The 6,337-nt window shown below is 37.6% G+C and overlaps 1 pseudogene; it reads left to right on the top strand.

Moving 5' to 3' along the window:
• The first annotated feature begins 1,627 nt into the window (after nucleotides 1-1,627).
• Nucleotides 1,628-5,393, top strand: LOC107956209 (protein argonaute 4-like; annotated as a pseudogene).
• The last annotated feature ends 944 nt before the right edge of the window (nucleotides 5,394-6,337 follow it).

The following is a 6,337-nucleotide window of genomic DNA, read 5'->3' on the forward strand; positions in this document are numbered from 1 at the left end:
TATTGTGCTTTTATTTACCTGTTATTATAACATGTTATCTCGTATATTAATGTAATATGATTCTTCATACATCAATAAAAAAGAGATTCCAAAGTTTTCAAATAAAAAAGGCAATGCTTGGTATTTGGAAGTTTTGAGAAAGGTAGTGCCCTAACTTACTGGGTTGCAACTTTCCTCGTTGAGTTCGAATAGTCAAGCACCCTTCTACATTTTTAAGGTTTTCAAAATACGAGCACTGTCTTGAAGCTTCAAAGCGTTGTGTCCTAACTTACTGGATATGGCGTCTTGTCGTTGTAAGGTAGGGATTTTCTAAAAGAGGTAGCTTAGCTTCGAATGTCTTAAAAATATGGCTTCCTAACTCATTGGACGTAATATTTTGATTCATTTGATACAAGTGAACCCCAATTTTCAAAATCAAAATTTTTAAAAGAGGTTGCATCTTAAGATTTTTAAATTTCCGACCTTAAAGACATTTGATAATTAATTAGGTACCAATTTTTGGGCGTTATGAGGGTGCTAATCCTTCCTCGTACGTAACCGACTCCCGAACCCGTTCTTTTTATTTCGTAGACCAAAACTAATGATTTTAAAACAAAATGTTTTAAAGGTGCTCCAATCACACCTAAAAAGATTGGTGGCGACTTCTATTTTCGTTTTTTAAAGTCGATTCCCATTTTTAAAAAACTCGATTTAAAAATGGTCTCGATAGCTTGGCGACTCCACTGGGGGCTAATAAGAGAGTCAAGCTGCGTAATTGATTATCTCTTGTCTTAATGTCGGAAATTAAAAATTTTATTAAAATTTAATCCTCTTTGCATTACTTGTGTTTGTATTATTGCATGTGTTGCTATATTCTGATACGTATTGCATTTGCATGACCGTTGTGGTCACACCCTTAAGTGGGAGTGAGAAGCTACGTCTTCGTGAGGTTTTCACCTCCGTGCAAGATAGTGGATCACTTTCGGGATACATCCGTACCTATGGTTTCGGGAGATTTTCATCTTCGTGTAGCCATAGGGAAATGTATTCCCCTAAACTGAACTCGATTCAAATAAGCCTATAATGGGTGAGGATCGAGGAATCTGTTGGTTCGGGTACCTCAACTTTAGAACTAACCACATATAGAAGGACCTTAAGAACTCAACCTAGATAGAGTTATACCGTAATTATTACCCTTGCAGGTTATCTTTAAGTTTATTGCTATCATTTGATACTAACTATTTCCTTTCTTTTATTGCATATCATTTCGCATTTAAAAGGTATTGATTTTCGGTCAGTTTCTAAGTTAGAGAGTTTTATCATGGAGAACGGACTTCTTGATAGAGTGGAAGACAACGCTAACGTCCATATATGGTCAGAGCAAACTCAGTTAGTAAAGGAAAATAGTCTAGCCATGGGATATGTGTTAGAGCTGTCAGACTACATTTGTATCAGCGTCACACAAGATAATCAGCATGAGTTAAAGGAAATATGGGATCAATGGGGTAGTGAAGCTAAGTAGTTGTTCTACAACAACCATGAGGACCTGCAGTACTTGCTTGACTTGGGAATAGATGAGAATTTGTTTCGGGCCATAACTCAGTATTGGAATCTTGTATACAGTTGCTTTACGTTTGGAAAAGCCGATATGGTACCTGTGGTGGAGGAATATTCGGTTTTGTGGCGTTGTCCTATGATTCAAGTTGATAAAGTTTACTCAAAGGCTGCCTGTATTCCAACTTTTGTGAGGAAGTTGATGAACGTCATGGGGAGAGGGAGTGAGCTAAAATGGAAAGAGTAGAAGGGAAAAGGGGTAGTCTTGGAATTCATGCCTCTTCCGCCACTGGTGCATCTTAATGTTGTTTCCAATCAAAGCAGAATTAGATAAGAGAAAGATTGTTCGACACCCTTTGGCAAATCGTGCTATAGGAACTAAAGGGCAGAAGGTAATGTACTCACCAATCATTTCAAGGTGAACAAGAAGAGTACTGATGGACATTTCCACCATTACAACATTTCTCTTTCATATGAAGATGGTCGATGGTAAGAGTATTGGAAGGAAAGTGATTGACAGAATGCATAGACCTACGAAGGTGAGTTGGATGGAAAGAATTGTCCTATGATGGTAAAAGGCTTATTTATTGTAGGACCAAACAACAAGCATGAGTTTTCAATGTTGCACTTATTAGAGACAATGGAAATGCAAACCCTGATGGTCTGTCAAAATGGACACAAAAGAATGAGATTAAAAAAGACCATATCATTTAAAGACCTTTAAAGTGGAGATTAACTATGCTGAATGCTTTGCGTGGACAGGAATCTGAAAGCTCTCAAGAAACACTAAAGGTGCTGGATATCATTTTAAGGCAGCATGTTAAGCAGGAACGCCTACTTGTTTGCTAATCTTTCTTTCAAGATAATCAAAACAACTTCATAGACGTTGGAAGAGGTGTCCATAGATATAGGGATTATCTCATAGGTGAAGCCATACCTCAAATTCAGGATGGTAGTAGATCATTTACGGACCATGAAGGTACAAGCTGATACATTGAGCACGAAATACAAGCTACAGTCAGATCATGGTCAAGAGTTAGCTTTGTTGAGTTAAAACTTTGGACCATAGGACGAAGGCGTATTTGTAATCCATTCATATGTAAAAATATTCTTTTTCTAAATAAAGTTTTCTAAATGAAATTGAGTCAAGATCGATACCTTTTTGCATTCATGTATTTGCATTACATCACTTCGATCATATGCATGTAAGTCCAAAAAAAGACCCTAATTAGGCAAAAATTATTTCAGAGAGTTCATCAGGGATATGGAACAAAGATTGGAGAGATTGGAGCAAAGGCAAATACAGATGCAAGAGCAGTTGACCAAAATTCAACAAGATATACGTGATCAAATGTTGGAGCTCCAAAGAAATATAATTGGCCAGCTGGGGTAGTTACTAGTCGAAGGGCTTGAAAAGAGGAAAAGCCCAGTGGTCAACACTGAAGATGATAATGAGGTCATCGTTTATTCCCTAAATTTTACTCCAATAGGGGTCCAGACACAACTAGACGCACATCCGCGAGAGAAACCAGTTACTATCAAACCCCAACAACATCAAACCGGTATGTTGGCACCAGTAAATGATTCAGTAGTCTCAGGTCCTAATTCGGGGAGCAATTCAGCCAGTCTTGTCGTCATTAGAGAAGCAATGAAGGCCAGTCTGGAGTGTCCAAAACAGTGCGAAGCTCTTAAAAAGCAAGAGTGGAGCTCCCGATACAATACCTCGAGGGCAATGACGAGAAAAGAAAATGAGGTGAAGCTGTTGACTGTAAGACAACCAAGAATGTCAACTACTAGCCATCAGGTTCCTCAAAGGCAAGAATCCAATCCGAGACCGAATCCTGAAAAGCTTCCCTTTACGTCAATTCCAGTGTCGTATAAGGAGCTATATCATAGATTATTTGACGCACATGTAGTGTCCCCGTTTTACATAGAACCGTTGCAGCCCCCATACCCCAAATGGTATGATTTGAACGCTCAATGTGAATATCATGCGGGACGCACAGGACACTCAATTGAGAATTGCATTGCCTTTAAAAAGATGATCGAAAAACTCATCAAAATAGGTGTTATAAGCTTTGATCATCTCTCTAGGGCAGAGAATTTATTACCTAATCATTTAAATGGGAAGGTGAATTCCATGATGGAAAGGGGCATGGGATCCAAGAATGCGCCAAGTTTCAGGGCTTTTGAGTAGGACTTGATGTTAGGGAATCTGAATAATGTATCCGAAGAGGAAACCAAGGAATAAAACTGGTGAGTCCTTGCACATTTGGGAATGTTTTGAACAATGAAATTGTGGAAGTGATCTTTGTATTTTAAAGTTAATTTAGAGTAATGTTCAGAACACACTTGTTGTTTTAAAGCCTAGAAACAATAAGATTTCATTTGTGAAATAGGCTCATGTTTGGACATTGTTGTTTCAATAAAACATAGCTTTCATGATTAATTTGAGCAATTGTTCCCTCATTTTTTCTTCATTCATAACGTAAATAGTTATTCTTAAATTCATTTATTCCTTGTATATTCTTTTGTGCCTATCGAAGATCCCTAGATATCAATGACAGGGGCAACGATACTACAGATTCAGAGTTCCTTTTGAGCGCTACATGTGTTTAGAGGAATCTTAGTACTCTGAAGATGACAGATATTGCGATTTGTTTCTAAATTTGTTGAAAATGGTAAAGCAAGAAGAGGAATAAATTCTACCCCATGAAGAGGAGGTAAAAGATATAGCCTCAGAAGAAAAGAAAGGCTGTAAGTTGGAACAAAGCTAGTACCTCACATTGATGCCTTGGTGGACAATAGTTCTGGATACTCGGAGCTCCGTATTTTCTTCTTTGTTTGCTTCTCGATAAGAAAAACTCTGATTTTTATGGGTCATGGAAGCAGAACAATCTGTCTGAGTATGGCATCGTGACTCAGTGTATGGCGCCAGTTAGGGTGAAGGATCAGTGCTTTACAAACCTACTTCTAAAAATCAATGCAAAGCTTGGAGGACTAAATTCCATGTTAGTAATTGAGCAAACACCTTCAATTCCAGTTGTTTCTAAGGTTCCAACTATCATCCTTGGAATGGATGCATTATTTGGCTCTCCTGAGCAGTCTGATATACCATCAAAAGTTGCGGTGGTTGGTTTCATGAAGTGGCATTGATTTCTAGTTATAGGGCATCAGGCCATACACAGTCTCTGAAGCTTGAAATAATAGATTCTCTCTTCAAACCAGTTTCTGACAAAGTGGATGAGGGTATCGTAAGGAAAACTTTCTTAGACTTCTATACAAGTTTAGGGAAAATGAAGCCTGATCAAATTATCATATTTAGGGATAGAGTTAGCAAGTTACAGTCCAATCAAGTGTTGAACATTGAGTTGAGGCTTGCAAATTTATTAATAAGAGTTGAAACCCCAAGTTCGTGGTCATCGTGGCACAGAAAAATCATCATACTAAGTTTTTTCAGCAGGGATCTCCTAACAATGTCTCGTCTGTAACCATTATAGGCAACAAAATCTGGCATCCTAGGAACAATGACTTCTATCTTTGTACCCATACTGGAATGATTGGAACCACGAGACCTGCTCCTTATCATGTTCTCTTAGGTCAGATTGGGTTTTCAGCTGATGATCTGCAGGAGCTAGTCCATGCTATATCGAATAAACGCCACAGACATATTTGTTGTGGCCCTTATTCGCCGAGCTCATTTGGTAACTTCACAGTTAGAGCAATTTATAGAGTTTAGAGATACTTGAGAAACATCATCAAGCCATAGTGGAATGACAACTCTGGGAGCAATTTCTGTACTTCAGCTTCCCAGAATGAAAGATAATGTCAGTAGCTCCATTGAACTATTTTTTTTATAGAGCTTCTGGATTTTAGCTACTTTTCGCTTGCTTTGTTTGACAAACGTCAGCCTGGATTTTTGCTGGGGCAAAAGAATTTCATGAGGGGGAACTTGTGTTACAAGAGATTCTTCCCATGCAAAGGATTTCAAAGGGAATGGATACCAAATGGGAAAGACCATAGATTCTGAAAAGCCTCCTCTAGTGGTACGAAAGATTTACCCAATACAGTGAATTCAGACTCAATTAAGGAGTATTTTGTCTGAAAATGAAGGGAAGCCAAAGTGAAAACCCGCAAAGGGCACTTTGAGACTTCTATTTCAAAAAAAAAAGAGAGAAAAGAAAAGAAAAATAGAAAATAGAAAAAGAGAAAAATGGAGAGGCCAAGGTGAAAACTCGCAAAGGGCGCTTTGAGACCAAAGGGGTTTTGAGCTGAAAACCCAAAATGGCGGTTCAAATTTTGGTGTGTAGCAATGACCTTGCTATACCGGAGTCAACAAGTAGTGAAGTATGTTACATTCCGGGGCATCAACAAAGTACTTTGGGTCTTCTAAACACATGTTAAACTCAAAACAGTCTTCATGGAATTTGTATATAGAAGTTCAAGCTGCGATATCTAAGGTATTTGATTTTTGTCTTGTTTACTATCTTTGGATTCTCTTTCTTCTCAAATATAGATTCCTAGATTAATATCCTTTGTGCTTCTTTTGATAAATTATTCAAACTCTAATTTTCCTCAAGATTAATTTATTATCCATAAAGTATGTTGCATTAAAATGATAATGGATTAACTAAAATATCTTCACAAATAAAGTTTTGTATATTACTCTGGAAATTTCTAGATAATACAAAGAAACTGAAACATAACAATTGTTTAAGGAATTCCCATTGAGTGAGGATTGGAGGTACTCAAGAAATTTTCTTTTTCGGTCAAAATGGTGATCAGACGATGTTGATCCTAAGAA

The sequence above is a fragment of the Gossypium hirsutum genome, chromosome A01, assembly GCF_007990345.1.
Source record: "Gossypium hirsutum isolate 1008001.06 chromosome A01, Gossypium_hirsutum_v2.1, whole genome shotgun sequence".
Classification (NCBI taxonomy): domain Eukaryota; kingdom Viridiplantae; phylum Streptophyta; class Magnoliopsida; order Malvales; family Malvaceae; genus Gossypium; species Gossypium hirsutum.